Source organism: Nyctereutes procyonoides, unplaced genomic scaffold (genome assembly GCF_905146905.1).
Source record: "Nyctereutes procyonoides isolate TBG_1078 unplaced genomic scaffold, NYPRO_anot_genome, whole genome shotgun sequence".
Taxonomy (NCBI): domain Eukaryota; kingdom Metazoa; phylum Chordata; class Mammalia; order Carnivora; family Canidae; genus Nyctereutes; species Nyctereutes procyonoides.
Genome location: NW_026575121.1, coordinates 24011551 through 24031902, shown reverse-complemented (window position 1 = coordinate 24031902; position 20352 = coordinate 24011551). Strand labels below are relative to the sequence as shown.

At 37.9% G+C, this 20352-nt stretch overlaps 1 pseudogene; it reads right to left on the bottom strand.

Annotated features, from left to right (window-relative positions):
* Window positions 1-4593: 4593 nt before the first annotated feature.
* LOC129516591 (L-lactate dehydrogenase A chain-like) lies at window positions 4594-5600 on the bottom strand (annotated as a pseudogene).
* Window positions 5601-20352: the final 14752 nt, after the last annotated feature.

The window sequence follows — 20352 nt, the reverse complement described above, 5'->3', positions numbered from 1 at the left end:
TTTTCTTTTCTTTTCTTTTCTTTCTTTTCTTTTCTTTTCTTTCTTTCTTTTCTTTTCTTTTTCTTTTCTTCTTTTCTTTTCTTTTTTTTCTTTTCTTTCTTTCTTTCTTTCTTTCTTCTTTCTTTCTCTTTCTTTCTCTTTCTCTTTCTCTCTTTCTCTTTCTTCTTTCTTTCTCTTTCTTCTTTCTTTCTTTCTTTTTTCTTTCTTTCTTTCTTTCTTTCTTTCTTTCTTTCTTTCTTTCTTTCTTTCTTTCTCTTTCTTTCCTTTCTTGATTTTATTTATTTATTCATGAGAGACACAGAGAGAGAGGCAGAGACATAGGCAGAAGCAGAACAGGGTCCTGACTCGATCCCAGGACCCCGAAATCATGACTTGAAGGCAGAGGCTCAACCCCTAAGCCACCCAGGTACCCCTCTTTCTTTCTTTCTTTTTCCTCTTTTCAACTTTGTAAGAACACTTAAATGAAATCTTTCTTAATATATTTTAAATGTACAATATCATATTATTAAAATACCATATTGTACAGCAGATCTAGAACGTGCCCTGCAAAAATGGGGGAGAAAGCATAAAAAATATTTAAGTGTTGTTATTGACATTTAAAAAAATGACCCAGATTAAACTTCTGGAGGTGAAACTAACAGTGTCTGAGACAAAAAATAAAAATTTTAAAAAAAGGAATTCATATCATATTAGACATTATTGAAGGAAATCTTTGAACTTGAAATATAGAAATAGAAACTAACCACATGAGGGGTGCCTGGGTGGCTCAGTGGGTTAAGCATCCAACTCATGACCTAAGCATCAGCCCATGACCAATCTTGGGGTTGTGGATTTGAGCCCCACATTGTATTAGGCTCCATGCCCAATAGGGAGTTTGCTTCCCCTCTCTCTCTCTGCCCCTCCTCCAGCTCATGCTCTCTCTCTCTCTCTAAAATAAATAAAAATCTTAAAAAAAAAAGAAAGAAACTAACCACATGAAACACACAGAAAAAAAAAGAAAGACTAAAAAAATTCTGATCATAAATGAGGTATGGGATAACTTCAGCCAGCCATATAGGTATATAATTTAATTCTTGAATCAGAGTAGGAAACATAAAAGAATATTTGAAGAAATAATGGCTGAATATTCTCCAAATTTGATGAAAAATATAAATCCCTTGAACCAGGGAGCTCAATAAACCCCAAGCACAAAAAGCATGAAAACTATAGCAAGCTATAAGAAATTACATTTCTTATAACCAGTGTAAAGTATATATTTTTAAAGAAGCCACTGGAAAAGAGATTTTTATATACAGAATAACAATGTGAGAGGGGACATTCTCATCTCCTTGAAAACCTCAGAGGAAGGGCTCCTGGGTGGCTCAGTCAGTTAAGCATCTGCCTTCAGCTCAGGTCTTGATCCTGGGTCCTAGGATTGAGCCCTACATGAGCCCCAACTAGACTTGTTGGGCTTCCTGCTCAGCAGGGTGTCTTCTTCTCCTTCTCCCTCTGCCCCTGCTGCTCCCCACCCCCTGCTTATGTGCACTCTCCCCTTCTCTCTCAAATGCTTAATCTTTAAAAAAACAACCTTAGGGGAAAGTTACTCAACTTTTGTCACAAAGTATGATGGTAATCTTAGGTTTGTTGTACATGTCCATTACCAGTTCCTGTTCTTTTCTATTCCTAGTTTGTGGAGAGCTTTGTAATCAATGAAGACCGATTTTGTAAAATTCTAGTCTCATTAATATGGTGAATTACATTGCTTTTTATTTTTTAAAAATATCTTATTTATTTATTTATTTATTTATTTAATTTATGAGAGACAGAGAGAGAGAGAGAGAGAGAGAGAGAGAGAGGCAGAGACACAGGCAGAGGGGGAAGCAGACTCCATGCAGGGAGCCCGATGGGGGACTCCATCTGGACCTTGAGATAATGCCCTGAGCTGAAGGTGTTCCACATTGCTTAATTTTTAAATTTTAAACCACCTTACATTTCTAAGATAAACTCCGTTTAGTCATGATGAATTTTTGTATATATTTTACTAAAATTGTGTTGAAAATTTTTGCATCAATGCTCATAAATTATTTTCCTGTCTTGCCTTTTTTTCTGGTTTTCCACCAGGACATTGCTAGCCTCAAAGAATGGGTTCAGAAATTTTTTCAGTTATCTGGAAGCATTTATGTAAAACTGGCATAATTTCTGTTTCCAATATCTGGCAGAATCTGCAAGTGAAGCCATCCAGGTCTAAAATTTTTTGATGGATTATATTTAACTGCCAATTCAATTCATTTAATAACCATAGAGAGTCTCATTTTGAGTGAGCCTTGGTAGCTTATGTCTTTCGAGGAATTTCTCCATTTCATCTATGTTGTCAAGTGTATTTTCATTAAGTTGTTTATAATACTTTCTCATTAGTCTTTTTCTCTCTGTAGGACTGTCAGAGATGTCTCCTTTCTTATTCCTTATATTGCAGAATATATTCTTCATTGTCTCCACTGAGGCAGAATATACAGCTCACTATAGATTTCTTGAAAGACAGACCACTTTACTGTCCTATTAAATGCTTTTTTCTTTGAAACCAGGCTGCTCAAAAAAAAGAAGAAGAAGAAGAAAGAAAGAAAGAAAGAAAGAAAGAAAGAAAGAAAGAAACAAACAAACAAACAAAAAAGAAACCAGGCTGCTCTTCAGTCCTGCATGAGGAGAATCCTTGAGCAGCTTCCTCATTCCTATTTGCCTACATGGGTTATATATTGGTTAACTCAAATTCTGTAACAAAGGGATGCAAAAAAGATGCAAACACCCAAAGCCGGGGTCTATGGTTCGGGTTCATCAGGTATAATATTACCCTTTTCTCTCCACAGACATACAGGTTCCAGCCCAGTAATAGGTGTAAGACCATCTGAAATGGATTACTACACTCATTTCATGCATCTGTTTCTCAGTCTGGAGCATAATGATTTGAACAACGTCTAGACTATTTTTAGAATGGAAAGTCATTATTTTATATCATGCTTTCCAATAATCTGACCCAATAAACAGAGAAAAGCTCCCAAACATTTTCTATAGGTCACCTTAGATTCTAGATACTATTTTTATTTTTTTGACGTCTGCCTCGGTGGTTGTTTTCATAAGAGGAAAGACACATTTCAAATAGAAAGCCCAAGAAAATGCTTCTACATTCAGGTCAGGGTTCTTTGAGTGAGTTTAAGGTTCTACATCGTGCATCAGCCTGCCTGGAATTATGCCTTTCCAGAGCCTTTAATGTTTCCAAAAATAGTTTCAGAACTGCCAGACTGATTTATCTGTACCTCACTATATCATTTTGTTATTCTGTTATAGGAGTCAACATTTCCCAGTAATTCAGTGCTCTTCTTTCTAACCCTTCGGTTTGACAAACAGCTTTGTGAATATCATCTAAGAACATATATGTCCTCCACAACTTTCTCTCACCTCCCATATGCATATATCTTGGATGCATGCTTTAATACTTTCAGATCTTTGATTTCTCTTCCCTGGGAATAAAACCTAATTTGGTGTCCTTTACAAAACAATAAATTCTTCCATATCTCCATCAAAATGGGAAACAGAATAGAAGATGTGAATTCCAGGAAAGTATATTATTAGGTGAATTTACAGCCCAATAAACCTACAAATTTCATCTACTACATATTCAAATTATATCTATGTATATAATTCAAATTATATACATTGGTACATACTTTAAATTGCATCTATGCATAGCCAAAAAAGTTTTAAGTATTGTATTACTACATTATGATCAAAATGATGCGTATTGAAGTTATTATAACTATTTGCTATGCAACTTTGAAAGAGGAAAGCCAGTTGTTGCTAAAGAGCTTTGTTAAATCAATATGTGATTCATTAAATGAAAATTCTAAACTCTTATGCTAATTTCCCTTTGAATGAATATTTCCAGTGGCAAAACTTGCACATCAATAGCTAAGAAATTCATTGTACACTGAACTATTTACCATGAAATCAAAATGAAGTCATCACAGAGTTATTCATGAAATGAATTTATAGCTTTGAAAATAATTTTTTTTTCACTGTTCAAAATTTATTTGGTATTTTAGTTGGTATGACAGATAGTTGGTTGCATTGTCTTTTTACATTATATGGCAATATATACTATATTCTGACATATATAGTACGCAAAATAAGATCCTTTAGAAGAGTTATGTACAATACATGCAATATTGAATTTGTACATTGGATCCTAGTGAAGAAAAAAAGATGGACTAGGCATGTTGGGTGTTGGGTGAAGGAATAGAAGTAATAGAAAACAGTAAATACACATCTTGTTTGAAGAGTAACTGCAGCATAAATGACATTGGCAGTGGTGCCTCTGAGATGGTAGAACCATGTTACGTTAACTAATTTAGGACTCCACAAGACAAATATCATCCAGCATCAGGATATAGCTGCAGGGTCTTGTGAACCATTCCCATTTGTAACTTTGGGAAACTGATGTTTTTCTTAGCCCATTTTAATATTACTACTTGAATAACAGGTCAGATAATAAGGACAATATACAAAACTTCCAACTAAAATCTTGTTGTAGTGTAGACAGTGATGTGATACATTAGAAAAATTTTAAAACTGTAGCTCCTTTTGGATCACCCAAAGTGTATCTGCACTCTTCTTCAAACAGGCCTCTTCCTCAGGAGTCAGAGTCACCTTCACAACATCGGAGATTCCATTCTTTCCCAAGATGCAGGGAACACTAAGAAAGACATCATCTTTTATTCCCTAGACACCTTTAATCATGGTGGAAATTGGATGCATCCGCCTAAGATTCTTCATTATACTTTTTGCCAAATCTGCCACAGACAGTCCAATGGCCCAGGAAGTGTAGCTTTTCAGTTTGATCACCTCATAGGCACTGTCAACCACCTGTTTGTAAACCTCTTTCCACTGTTCCTTACCTGCATCAGTGCCTAAGTCAGGGTGCAGATTCTTCGGAGAGACACCAGCAACATTTACTCCACTCCATACAGGCACACGGGAGTCTCCATGCTCTCCAAGGACCCACCCATGACAGCTTAATGGGTGAACTCCTAGCCTTTCCCCCATTAGTACGAACGGCTGAATCCAGATTGCAACCACTTCCAATAACTCGGGTTTGGAAAGCCACTTATCTTCCAAGCCACATAGGTCAAGATACCCACTGGAGTGGAAACAACCAACTTGCAGTTTGGGCTGTATTTAACAATATTGGGAATGATGAATTTACAGATGTTCACATTACACTGGACCAAATTAAGAAGACTTTCTCCCTCTTGCTTACATGCCCCAGCCATGAGAATAACCAGCTTGGAGTTTGCAGTCACATTATAGTCTTGGCCAGAGACAACTTTTGGTGTTCTAAGGTAAAGGCTGCCGTGTTGGAGATCCATCATCTCTCCTTTCAATTTGTCTTCCATGATATCAACAAGAGTGAGTTCATCTGCCAAGTCCTTCACTAAGATACCGATGGCACAAGCTATGCCAACAGCACCAACCCCAACAACTGTAATCTTATTCTGGGGGATATGGCCTTCCTTAGGAAGATATTGAATTGGCTGATCCTTGAGAGTTGCCATTTTGGACTTAGAACCAAAAGGAATCCAGAGTGCATGTAGGGCGGCAGGCGGCCGCGGCACACGGGGGCGCGTCGGGGCTTGGCGGAAGCAGCTGACACCGAAAATAAAAATTTTAAAGTCACCATTGAAAACAGTAAAAGTACAGTCAGTCATGGCTAAACAAAAAAATATAAGCCAAGAAATTTAATTACCTTCTTGCTCTTTGATGTACATGTTTTAGTGGAAAATTTCCCTTCTGATGACAGCTTTTAATATTTAATTTATATTTACTCACATCAATTTGAGCCTAGGTAAAAAGAAATCACCATATACTATAAATACACACACACACACACACACATATATATATATATTAAAGATTTTATTTATTTATTCATGAAAGACACAGAGAGAGTGAGAGAGAGGCAGAGACACAGGCAGAGGGAGAAGCAGGCTCCATGAAGGGAGCCAGATGTGGGACTCGATCCCCGGTCTCCAGGATCACACCCTGGGCTGAAGGCGGTGCTAAACCGCTGAGCCACCCAGGCTGCCCACACACATGTATATATATATATACACACCATATATATATATGTCTCACCCATATATTATAAATGTATTTAAGCCATGGTTTTAGATAAGAATTGAAGTACATATTCATTTGGCACCAATCCAATGGTTCTAATTGCAGTTCCAAATAATCATTGAATTACACTTCCCACAATATTGGAGCAAACTTCCAGTATGAAATTTAGAAGTGAAGAAAATTATTCATCTTTCTTAATCAGTGTGAAATGTGTGGTTTACTATCACTGCATTGGCCTTGCACAGCCATAATGCATCAAGCTGTGTATACCGAGTCAAAAATTAAGTTGAACTCAGAAGAGAAATAGTCACAATGATACTTCCAAATTTAAAAAGTTTGGTCTCTCACTTAAACAACTGCCATAGGCTCCAAATTCTGCCTTCTGCATTCTCATACACTTTTTTCAATGGATTATGCACAAAGCAGATATTTTTTTTCCTAAATAAATCCTAAATCCTCCATAAATTATGTCCTGGTATCCAATTGCTTAAAAATTAATAAGCTTGGGAAAAAATTAAGATTTCTTATCATTACCTATATATAAGGCCCTGCATCTACTGGACCCTGCAGAGCACTCTACCATGATCTCTAGCACAATGTTTCAGAGCCATGGGTTGCTTTCAGATTAAATATTATTCCAAGTTTTCTGCAACCTAAAAGTCTTTGCACAGCATTTTCCTTTTGCCTGGAATCTTTCCTCCTGCTCTTTTATCCACTGATTCCATTAGGGCTCTGAATAAATATAACTTTTTTTTTAATTAATTAATTATTTATTTATGATAGTCAGAGAGAGAGAGAGAGAGAGAGAGAGAGAGAGAGAGAGAGAGAGAGGCAGAGACATAGGCAGAGGGAGAAGCAGGCTCCATGCACCGGGAGCCTGACGTGGGATTCGATCCCGGGTCTCCAGGATTGCGCCCTGGGCCAAAGGCAGGTGCTAAACCACTGTGCCACCCAGGGATCCCTAAATATAACTTTTAAAAGGCTTTCCCTGAACTCTTTCTCCAGAGGTGGTTGGTTTCTGTTACTCTCTAGTCTTAATCATTCAATTTTCCTCCTTTCTTAATGGCACTTGCTATATTTTTATTATTTGGCTGTTTAATCATATTTCTCTCTTCACTTCCATACTGTAAGTTCTAGGACAGGAGCTATTTTTGATTGTCTTTTTCCACCTAGCACTATGTTGGCACAAAGTAGGTGAACGGTAAATATTTTAGCAAATAAATCACTTATACCAAACTTCTGGACAAGTAATTATTTTTTAAATATTCTATACTGTAAAATTGATATTTATTAATAGAAAAAAGGCACTTTGTTTTTCTAATAGCTTTGGTGAATAAGAAAGCAATTTACTCATACCCTAATGCCTTATTCCTCTTGTGACTAATAGCATTCATTAGCAAGTTGGCTTTTAAGAATCATGAGTACATTTCGAGTTTATATAAGAACTAAATTTATGTCATTAATATAATTCCTCCTAATAGCCCCTTGGTAAGAAACTGTAAAAGGTCACTATGGAGAGATAGACAATTTTGTGCAAAGCCAAATGATCTCCTAAGAGCAAAGGAACAGACATCCTTCCTTCTTTTAACGTTATTAGGCATGATGAAAAAAAGTTTATCTCAATGGAGGGACATTGGGACTACATCATGGAGATGACTATGAGGAAACAAAGTCTGGGCAGGTAATCCAGGTTTAGTACCAGGGCCAAATGGAAATTAGGAAGAGATGGTTCTGGTACAACATGTGGCTGCTCTGGAACACTTCACTGAAACAATTATCCTGGCATAGAGGAGACACTTTGGCAATATGGTCATTCATGGAAGTGTAAACATCCACCATCTGTTTGGAGAAGACAGTCTGGAAGTAATCCAGGAGATACAGTATTAGGTTTTATTGAAAGACCACTGAGGCCTGTAAGAAAATCAGCACAGGAGTGAGCAAGGTTCTTCTGAACTGTGGGGCACCAGTTTTCTACAAGAATCATAACAAGAGCAACTGCAGCCAAAAGTCCGGCCTCCTAGAAGATTACTCAGTGCAGATCAACCAAGCCCATGCATTCTAGGAGATTTGGGGAAAGATCTCCAGGTGGATGGTCCATATAATTTGAATGTGAACAAACAATATAGATTTATTTGAATCTCTCTAGAAGGCACTGTCAGTGTTCCATCTATTTCCCATAGGTTCTTACCATTGCCAGGCACAGAAGCTCTGGTTCCACCTGCCAGTCTTTGTGTCCTCTTGACTGAGGACTGATCACCAGAGCCTGTTCTGCTTGAGTGCTTAATATATCAGAAGTTTTGGGGAATAGAAGAATTCCTTGGAGAACAGTGTTCAATCAATGGGAATTAGTAAAGAATTACCCCAATTCCTGCATTTTCAAAAGGAATAACTGAGGAATGTATTCTATATGGATGCTCAGAATTCCCAGTTGGGAATAAATCACAATGACTCAGAGTTTGATAACATAACCTCTCTTGGCTTCTTTCCTTTCCCTGCCTGTATTGTTTCCTAGGGCTTCTATAAAAAATAAATCAACTAAGTGACTTAACAGAAGTTTATTTTCTTACAGTTTCGGAGGCTAGAAAACCAAAATACATAAGCAGGACCATGCTTTCTCTGAAGGTTGTAAGGAAGAATATTTCTTTGCTTCTTCCTCATTCTTTTTTTTTTTCTTCCTCATTCTTGATGGTTGCCAAAAATCCCTGATCTTCTTTGTCTTACAGCTGTATCACTTGAACCTCTGCTTCCATTATCACCTGACCTTCTTCTCTGTCTTTCCTCTGTGTCTCTTTTTCCAAATCACCCTCTCCTTTCCCTTACAAGGACACCAGTTAATGTATTTGGGGCCTTCCCTAACCTGGTATGACCTCATTTAATTACAGATGCAAGGTCCCATTTCCAAAGGCCACATTCCAGGTGGACATGAACTTTGGTGGAACACTGGTCAACTGGTATACTTTCTCATTTGTTTTCCCCACATATAGTGTTTCTTAAGGGTCACCTCTCCAGGAAACAACTTACACTTAAATCTTTGTTTCAAGGATAACTTTTGGGAGAGCTCTCATACCTTGCTTAGCAACCACACAAAGGTCTCACAGGAAATAGATGTCTGTCAGGATAATACCTTTTTCTACTTTCTCTCATTGCTTCCAGAGTAATACATTTGACCAAGTCTTGTTTTGGATTAATAAAGTACTATTTCTGCTGTAGGAGGTATGGGATTATTCATCAAAGGAGTAGGAGAATCCAGCTATTAGAAACCAACCAGAACCCAGAGATGATTGGGACTGGATTGTGATGGTGTTAGATTAACGAGGGCTGAACATAAGGTAGAATAAAGTAGAATTTATTAATAATTGGGTTCCTATAATTTCATAATTTATATCTGTCAAGGACACCTGGAGTTAGCCCTAATATGTTGATGGAATGAGTTCTTTAAGAATATAAAAGGAAAAACAAAAACAAAAACAAGACAAAGCTATGTAATTATTGGAAATGAGGTAGAAATGCCAGAACTGCCTTGTGGTTAAAAGGCTGGGAGTATAGCAAGCTAGAGTAAACTTATTATATAAAATTAGAGAACTCAGCAGCTGCCTCTGACTTCCAAGGATTATCTCTAAGGATAATCATGTCTCTAAAGAAATGAGGAGGCATCAATATCGTTGAGAAGCTGGTGGTGGCTATTCTTTTCAGGCTAAGGATATAACGTCAGTGAGAAGGACAGAATTCCAAAAGGACAAAGGTCAAGTTTTAGCACATAACCATCAGAGACAAGGCAGGCCTAATTGTGGTAATGGTAGAAAAGCTGAAATGACACTTGTCACTCCCAAGAATCTATGGATGAATAACAGACTATGGTGTTCTTAAGATAAAGGTCCATGGGCAGCCAGATTGAGAAATCTCTTTTGTAATGAAGAAATTTATTTATAAATTTATAGAGGGTGCGTGGTTGCCTCAATCAGAAGAGTATACAACTATTGATCTTGGGGGATCATGAGTTTGAGCCCCATGTGGGATCTAGAGATTCAAAAAACAAACAAACAAACAAACATGGGGGATCAGAAGGCTTATGGCAACTGTTACAATGCAAATTATAACCTGACTCTAATTTCCAGACCTGCAACATTCTTCCAACACAAGCTCCTTTGACTGAAGGGGAGGCAAGGGCTCTTTGAGAAATAAGTATTAAATGCTACAACATGTATATACATACTAGTAATTATTCCTATACATCGCAAAGAGATGTATTACTCTGGTCATTCACCAGAGTAAATGTATAGTGAAGAAAGAGGAACACTCCAATATTTCAAGGATTGTTGAATATACTTTGGGCTGTCATTGATTCTAGGGACCCTGAGTTGGCATGGGGATTTCAAATTCTAGATGTTAAGTGAAGTACTGCTCTAAATCCATCTCACAGTGTATAAGTGGGTCTTAGCATATTCATCATCAGGGAAGCAGCTACCCTGATGGAATATTGTAACATACTTCTAAAGACATAGCTAATGTCCTGGCTATGACATTCTAATAGTTGTAGTAGTATCCTTCGAGATAAAAAAAATATACAAGGGCCCAATAGCTAGAACATGCTGATTTACCTATTATGTGAAATATATGGGTTTCAGATACAAGGGTTGGTAGTAGAAGGAACCACTTACCACCATTATCAGTGAGTAACATGTAGAATTTCTGCTTCCTTCTCCCTATAAAGACAGATTCTGCTTGACTAAACATCCTGGTTCCAAAAGGCACTTTTCTTCCAGGGGACACAGCAAGCTAAAACTGTGGCTACTTGGTAGTCACTTTGAGATCCTTATCCAGAAAACCAAATGGCAAAAGTCACTATACTAGCAGGAGGTATTGATCATTCTACTATATGAGACATTGAGAAAACGATGTCTGAAACTCATGGGATTGGTGCTTCGATGCCATGTGACAACAGTATATGAGCTTTATACCAGCTATGGTCTACCATGGAAAGGGTCATCAAACCCCATCATGCATGTAACAGAATAACAAAACTGCTGGTTGTGGATGTGGATGAGGGGAAATCTAGGAATGGCATGATAGATTTTGCTGCCATTGGACTAACTAAAGTAGTAGATATTGGGGTTATCTCAGTAACATTTTTATTATTTTTTTTTCATTTCTCATCTTTTATTTGTGCATTTTCTAAGATATGAAATTATGGTCTTATGATATTGTAAATAGGATGTGGAGGAAAAACTCACTATAATTTTGCCATTATTTGCTACAGTTTGGCAGCAGATGTAGATACAGAAATTTGTGCCCACATCTTTGAATATTTCTGAAAGCAGAAGGCTTACTAGAGAAGTTTGCAAACACAATGAATAGGGACTCATAGAATGGTGTTTCCAGGAAAAGAAGAATGAGAAAAACACTCCAGTTCCCACAGCTTTCAGAGTTTTCAAGGGGGGAAAAAAAAAAGAAGTTTTCTATGAATATAAGTGGAATAAGAGGCTAAACCTTGATCCCTACCTCTTCAGAATACCATTTCAGAGGTAGTCATGAACTACTTAAGAAGGCCAGACCAAATAATACCATTGATACATGCTTAGTTTTTAGGAAGATTCCCGTCATGGCCTTTTTTCCTTCCTAGCTTCCAGCATCGGAGGAGGCAGACCCAGAAGAAGGATAGAGACCAGAATACCAGAAAAGACATAGCTCCAACACACTCATCTCCATTGTAGAGAAAAGACAGAATGAAAGAATAAGTCCTGCCTCCTCTACACTCCAAATTCCTGGGATTGAAACAACCATTTAGGCAAGATATAAGACTTGAATTGGATTTTAATTGGAAGTTTAAATACGGTGCTATAAGGAAATCAATAACAGAAAGTATATAGAAGGTGTCATATAATCTTATCACTAAGGAATTTAATAATCATTAGAGATGAGAGATTCTATATTATTCAGCTGGGAATATACATTTTTTTTAATGAAGAAATAAGAAACAAGTCCAAACTTACTCATATTTACATCCAGTGAATTAGCACTATTCAATAAACTAGTTACATATGATGAAACCAAAGCGTGGGACATCAGATCACAGAAGACAACTACATCCATTATTTTACGAGCAAAAGTACTGATCATTAAGACATCTGTGCAAACGTGTGACCTACATTACTAGCTGAGGTTGTCTTTGTTAAAGTTCTCGCAAGACAATTAGTTCACATGCAAGTAATTTGAGAGCTAATCCCAGTAAATACCTGTAGAGGAGTTGAATAGTGAAACAGAAAAGAGATAGAAGTCTATTGTCCTATCATTTCCCCCCACCTTTACTTGACATCCAGAATATTAAGGTCAGTTATTTACAACTCTGAGATCTCTATTTTATGTTTTACCGGTCTTTTTCTTTTTGTACAAGTGAGAGAGGTACTGGAGTTATGGTAGGAGTAGTAGAACCAGTTAGGCTATCTCCTAACTAGCTATCTACTTTTTTATTGTTGTGTAACAGTCGAACCCCCAATTATTGGTTTGTCACAAGAAGAAGCTTTCCTTTTGCTCACATATTTGCTATTTGATGAGAGCTTTACAGAGAATCTTGTCTCTGTTCCATGTGGCATCAGCTAGAATGTCTGGGCTGAGGCTGAAAGATCCACTTCCAAAGATGGCTCAATAAAGATGGCTGAAAGTTTGGTGCTGGTGACCAGCTGGATACTCAACCAGACTCCTGTCAACAGTTTTGTGGCACATGAGCCTGTCCCTGTTGCTGCTTGGGCTCCTTTCAACAGGACTCACATTCTGTTGGTCAAAGTAGCGGGACACCTCTGGGATATTCCGGAAGAAGGGGCATAGAATCACCTTCTTATGGAAAGAGTGAGTCTCTTGGTACTATGACAAGCCCTCAGGGAAATGCCCATCCTTGTGTGTTTTCTTTCAAATGGATGGTGGGATCCTAATTCCCCTTAGTCTTCAGTAGTGTGACATATCATGAACCATAACCAACATTTTGTTTTTCAGTCATTTGAATGTATTTGCCCTAATTTAAAAGTGACAAAGCCATTTCATTAGCTGTTGAGAATACTTTGAATTTAATTTGTATGTTTGTATCCCTTACAAATCCTTTTCTGCCCACATTAAATTCATTGTTTTAAGAAATGAATAATCTTTAGAAACCTCTTATGGTAAAAGAAATAGAAAAGGAAATAGCTTTAAGCTAAGTCTTACCCATCTCTTTAACAAATCAAAGTAGTGCTTCAGGATACAGCTATCAGCTAAATCAGGCCTATCAATTTGAATTTCGCCATGCCCTATTCTTTTTCCCTGGCTTCCCTGTCTTATTGTGTTTTCAAATCACTACAAGAAGGTCTTCCACCTTCTTGACAGTTTCCTTTGTCACTAGAAAGGCTTGAATCTGGCATTGAACATAGGTATGACTAGGAGGACTCTCAAGAGTTTGTTGGCAAGAAAATCACCATGAAAAAGTTTTCTTGCTTATGTGTTTAAATACATCTGTTGAGTCAGAGTTTTTGTTTGTTTGTTTGTTTGTTTGTTGTTGTTTTTCCCCCCTCAACAAACCTTTCTTTTTCCTAGGGAGAGAAATGGCTCTGTGGAGGTGATATGGGAGAGCTTAGTTTTTGTCTCACGGATCGAGAATGAATCTTGCGGACTCAGGAGAGTGAGTAAAGGGACAGAAGTTTATTAAGTAAAGATACAGAGAAAGCTCTCAGGAGAGAAGGATCCAGACAGGGTTGCCCCTGAAGGCTTATAGGGTTGGTCTTTTATTGAGAGCCTAATCAGGGAAGCTAAATCCTTTTAACATTATGGACTAATATCACCATTGAGTAAGGACTAGTAATAACATCTTTAACGGCTTACTTCCTCTTTGGGGTCTGGTTATTCTTTGTTGGTCACGGATGATTGTCATAAAAAGAAACCTTCCCAGGCCATACCTAGGGCAGGGTGGTCTGGCTTGTTTCTTTATCTCTGGTTTCCTTATACCTCAGCATTCTTGGGATTTTTGTGAGCCTGCTTCCCTGGCCCCCTACCTAGCCCTGCCTAGCCCTGTTTGTCCCTAACTCAGAGGCAAGTCTCTGTGTCTGAATAAAAACAGGATTAAAACTGTAAGGGAAATTATTTCTGGGCTGAAATGAATTCTTTTCCGTGGCTCTATTTTGAACTATATTACCAATATTCCTCACGAATATAAAATTGGACAGCCAAATTTCATATCATTTTGATGAAATGAATAAATTCAGTGGGGACTACCACTGGTGCAGAGGGTCTTCAAGACCTGAGAGTTTGTGCTTATTTTGAAGAGTTATCAGATAAGAACAAAAGACAATATAAGCTCCAAACAGGCAAGCTGATTTCATGTTTGCCTCAGGCAAACCAAATGTTCACTGTTGATTTACCGTTGAATTGTGAAAGCAAAGGCTATAAAAGCAAAAACAATCTTTGTTCTTTTTTTCCCCATTGTGGTTCTTCGATACCCTAAAGTAATATGATTTTCTATGGAGGATGTGAAGAAGGGTTGGTTAGACTTATGGTTCTGGAAACTTTCAACCGTTTTAATACTGCAGACACGAGCATTAAAAAAAATCAAACCATTTCTGTGACAAAGGTTAGAAATACTGTTACAAAGAGAGGAGAATTGAGTTTTAGTGATCTCTTTCCACCTTAGTGTCCCTGTAAAAGCTGTGAGATTGAGGTAAAGCAATGACACCACAAAATGTTATTTCTAGTATACTGGCATGTCTTTAGAAGGGCACAGGTTTACAGCTTTAGCTATAATGACCAGAGAGGTCACTAATATTTAAATGCTATCTCCTGTGTGAGCAAGAATCTTTGTGAGCAAGAATCAAGCATCATTTCTTCCCTGAGTGAATTATACCAATCAATTTACATAAATTGTGATAAGTCAAAATGTTAAAGCAGCATTTTTCCCCTCCACTTAAGAATAAAGGTATTTACTTTCCTAACTTTATTGAAAAAAAAAATGGGAGGAAAAATCCTAACACTTTGATACTTTCATAGGAATCTTACTAACCTGATATAACTTATCTTGTCAACAATGTATTGAGTCAGATGAAGGACTGGAAATTCATAAAGATTTGCCGAAATGAACAGAGCTAAGGAAAAGCCAAGCATGGGACTCAGGCTCATACTTTATTAACCTCAAAATCTCTGGTCAATCCTTTACACATTATAGTTCCTACTGGTTCTAAAAGTTATTAGGATCATTTACTTCATGTTCTCAGCAAGAGGAAAAAAAGTTTTAGAATACATTTCTCCCATTAGGTAAAAAGAAAAAAATCCTTAATAATTTTGATAGTATGTAAAAAATGTAATATCTCAATTTTGAATCAAATAATAAACCTGATCCTTTAAATTGTATTAGAATTAACAGCAATAGCCATGGAATCTCTGGAATTTTCATGTGTCCTGGGCCTTATACTGTTTCTAGGGCTGCTATACTAAGTACCACCAAATTAGTGGCTTAAAACTACAGAAATTTATTGTTTCACAGTTCTAGAAGTCTGAAATCAAGAGATCAGCAGGGTTGGTTATTTTTGAGGGATCTGATGGAGAATCTGTTTCCTGCATTTTTTCTAGCTTCCAGTGATAGCTGGCAACCCTAACCCTTACCATTCTTTGGCTTATTGATATATCACTGTAATATCTGCCTGCATCTTCACATGGCATCCTCCCTGTGTGTCTCTTCTAACTAGGATACTGGTTATACTGGATTAAATGCTCACCCTACTTTAATATGACCTCATCTTAATTTTCATCTTAGTTACATCTGCAAAGTTTATATCTCCAAGTCAAGTCACATGCAGAGGTATCAGGGATGAGGACTTCCACGTATCTTTTGGGGGGATACAATTCAACCCATAGCATGTAGATATCATGCAACAGAGATCAGTTAAAAGACAATTAAGCAGGGATGCCTGGGTGGCTCAGTGGTTGAGCATCTACCTTTGGCTGGGGGCGTGATCCCAAGTCCTGGGATCCTTTGCCTACTATACATAAAGTACTAGTCCATTTGGAGCAAAATATATTGGTTAAGCTGCTTAGAACTCAAGTCTTCCTATTTTGTGCATGCATTTTTATTGTGTTCCCCAGTTTTTATAGGTCTGATCTATGCTTGCTATAGAGTTTAAAAGCCATTCTGAAACCTAATTGAGTTGGTTTATTTTACTTTCTTTATATAGTTTTTTTGTTTATCTGTTTTTTCCAATAATGAAACTCTCGGAGTACACTAACGCTTAGATATCCTAAAAAAGTGTTATTTGCTTTTGGTTTAGAAACTAAATTAGTGTAGCAAAAAGCACCCATAGTATCTGCCTCTCTTAAATGTGCTGGCTCTGGCTTTTATGTGACACAGATTCCAGAGCAAGCATAGCAGGAGACAACAATTATTAATTTTCATTCTCCTTTTCCAGTTCAGAAGGTAGTTACCTAAATGCTATCCTAAATTTGGAGAAAAGAATATCACCTCTGTGATCCATAGCCTTCCCTTAATCTACTGAACTAGGTTTATTGCCCAATGAGCTAATGAAAAAGAAAGCAGCCATGTAACACACAAAGTGAAACACTGAAAACAAGTGTGAAAAATGAAGTCATCCAGCTCTTCTCGAAACCCAGATTCTGGCTCTGGAAGTCAAGTGTCTGGAAGGTATAATGAACTTTTTGAGGCATGTAATTCATGAAGACTGTCATATGGAGGGAAGGTTACAATCAAAGCTAAAGTATGGCACATGGTTAAGAGTTCTGTGAGGTGCTACTGGGTGATAAGAAGGGGGAAAAATATTCAAGGCAGAAATGATTTGGGGGAATATGGTTTAAACAGAGTTAAATAGGCTTATCTAATTTAGAATTCCTTAGATCCATGAATCTAATAATATGCATTATAAACTACTGAAATTAGGGATATACTTTGTAGGTAATGGGTTCTGCAACCATTTCTAATGTGGAGGTGGGGGGATTTTCCCCCCACCTACCCAGAAATAATATCAGATTCCATAGGTAAGGGGTTCAGTTTCACTAGATAGCCCTCCACTATAGATGCCAATTGAAAGCTCAGGTTACCTGTGCTCCTGACCAACTGGCTACAAATTGGAGGTTCCCTCCATTGACCCTCCCTGGATTTGATTAGTTTGCTAGAACAGCTCACAGAAAACTAAAAAAATATCTTACTTAACCAGATTACTGGTTTCTTTTTTCTTTTCTTTTCTTTTCTCTTCTTTTCTTTTCTTTCTTTTCTCTTCTTTTCTTTTTTTCTTTTCTTTCTTTTCTTTCTTTCTCCTTCTCCTTCTCCTTTTCCTTCTTCTTCTTCTTCTAGATTATTTATTTATTTGACAGGGAGAGAGAGAGAGAGAGAACACAAGCAAGGGGAGCAGTGGGAAGAGGGAGAGGGAGAAGCAGGTTCCTCACAGAGCAGGAAGCCCAATACAGGCCTCTCCAAGACCCTGGGATCATGACCCAAGCTAAAGGCAGATGTTTAACTGACTGAGCCACCCAGGTGCCCTTGATTACCGGTTTCTTTTAAAGAGATATAACCAGGAACATCCAATGGAAGAGATGCACACTTCAAGGTATGTGGGAAGCTTGAACAGCTTCCATGCTTTCTAAGCAAACCATTCTCCTTAAATCTCCACCTACTCATCAACCCGGAAGCTCTCCAAATGCTCTCCTTGTGGGTTTTTATGGAGTCTCTTACAAGGGTATGATTGATTAAATCATGGGCCGCTGGTGGTTGATTCAACTTCTGGTCCCTCTCCTCTTCCCAGAAATAGGGGCTATGGAAGTGGGGTTGGGACTTCAAATTCCAACTCTCTATTCACAGTTGTTTCCCCTGGTAATGAGCCCCCATCCTTAGGTATTTTCTAAAAGTTACCTCATTAACATATATACAGTGATAACATCTTGTTATGAATAACAAGACATTCATTTCATTTTATACCTCTGATGTGATTTTAGGAACTGAGGGCAAGAGACCAAACATTTTAATAAATGATACTTTCATTGCTCTTATGAATGGCCAAATATATATTTTTTATAAATCATAATTTGAAGTCCACCACCCAGTCTTCAAGCAAAGATTCCTTACAGCAAAATGATCATACCTGTCAGACTACTGTGTATCATTTATAGAATAGATATAGCAATAGGATATATACAAATATGCCTAACATTTGGAGAAAAGCCAGTGTAGGGTAGGGATAGATTAAAATAAACCACTCATTTTTCCTATAAAGCCATTACAAATATTTTCATATTTTTCTATTAGTTTGATTATTGCTTTTCTCCCTTCTTCTATGGCTACTTGTAGACATAGCCTGAAAAATAGAAGTCAAAAGATTCCGGTACATTAGTAGAATTCCAGTTAGTCATTAATAGTGGGTCAAGTTCACCAACATATTTCATAACCAAAATGTCTCCCAGAACAATATCACTCAGGTTTGTAGGCTGCATTCAACCTTGTCAGGTTCCAAAAGCAAGAATGGTCTCAGCAAAACCTGGCATCCCCCTTTCAGCATTTGATATAATTGACCTAAGAGACATTCTCATCTCCTGCTCTAAGCCTCTTTTGAGGTGTTAATGCAATACTGGATTTCCCTTATTACATAACCCATTCATGTATTTATTCCTTTACCCATAGCTAGCTATTAAGTTTCCTTCTCTGCATTTGTACTCAAAACTTTCCCCCATTTGGAAGGGACATTAGGTTCACCACTGTACTTATCTAGTTTGCACACAGCAAGTGTCCTCTCCTCAATTCACTTCTATTCAGCTAGGGTGAAGTTGCTCAGGTGCAGAACTAGTGGGCTATCTTTACTGTTAGCCCCAGTTTTGCCGGACATGGGAAAGGTACATCCTGCCATATCAGGCATTTAGAAGTTCTAACAAAAAGGTTAAAAAGTTTAGTTTCTTGGTTAGGATTCATCCTTGCTGCCAGCTCTTGTAGTTGTAGCCCCATCATATAACCAGCGCATCAAGTAGAGAGAAAAAAAAAAAAAAAGCTGTGGTGATATGGGGAAGAAACTTCCTTGTTTACCTCCTCTTCCTCAGATCCACCAGAAAAACAGAGAGATCTATCCAATGGGGACATTTTTTTAGCCCCACTCATGTTCATGTTGAGTGTGAGCACACACTTGTGGAGGCATGTAAACTCGCCCTTCACGCTTTTATCTCCCTCTTTTAGCCAATCATCTTTTAATTGCCCATTCCAATTCTCTGTTAAAACTATTGCTGTGCGCTGCCTTCAGCCCAGGGCCTGATCCTGGAGACCTGGGATCGAGTCCCGTGTCAGGGCTCCCTGCATGGAGCCTGCTTCTCCCTCTGCCTGTGTCTCTGCCTTTCTGTCTCTCTGTGTATCTTATGAATAAATAAAATCTTAAAAAAAATAAAATAAAACTATTGCTGTGAGGAGGCTCTCTGTCCACTGTTGGCCATTATGGGTTGTAAAATGTGTTCCCTGGTCTGCAGAAATGATGGCCTGCCATCCAAATTGGTGCACTATCTTCTGTTCTGGTTCTTTTGTCATACTCAGCATTTGCATCCACACCAAGTAGGTGTAGATCAATGCACAGTCAGCATCTATTCCCATCAGGCCCATCTGCAGCCTGCATTGCTACCAGCATCAGTCTCACGTGCCAGCTATGATCAAGGCCTTTTCTACCAGGGAATCTACCACATAGCCATCTGCAGTCTCTGTCTTTCCTGGCAGACAGAACAGTTTTTATGGTTTTTTTTTTTTTTTTTTTTTTTTGCCTCAGAGGGTGCAAAAGAGAAGAGAGATTCAGCCCATCTCTGCATTGCTGCAGTACTACCAGGTTCACTCATTTCATGGACCCAGGTGGCCACCTTAAGTGAGCACACAGGGGTATCTGCTTATTAATTCCAATCACATTCTGAACTGGAAAGAAGATTCTTCTTAGGGCATCACCATGTCCTACTTCAATGCACTCCTCAAATTCCAGTGATTTTCTTAGGGCTAAGCCCTATAAGGACATCTTTTAATAGGCTTCCATTGCCCTCCTGCCTAATCATATGACCAGGCCATTAAGCACTGCCTGGGAGTCAGTAAAAACCCATACCTAGGAGATTTTACAACTGTTCAATTCTTCCATCATTGCTAGGAAATCAGTACACAATTCAGCCCACCAAGCTGATTTGTTTTTACTTTTTTCCCTCAGAATGGTAACCTTCCATATATGAAGTTGTCCATTC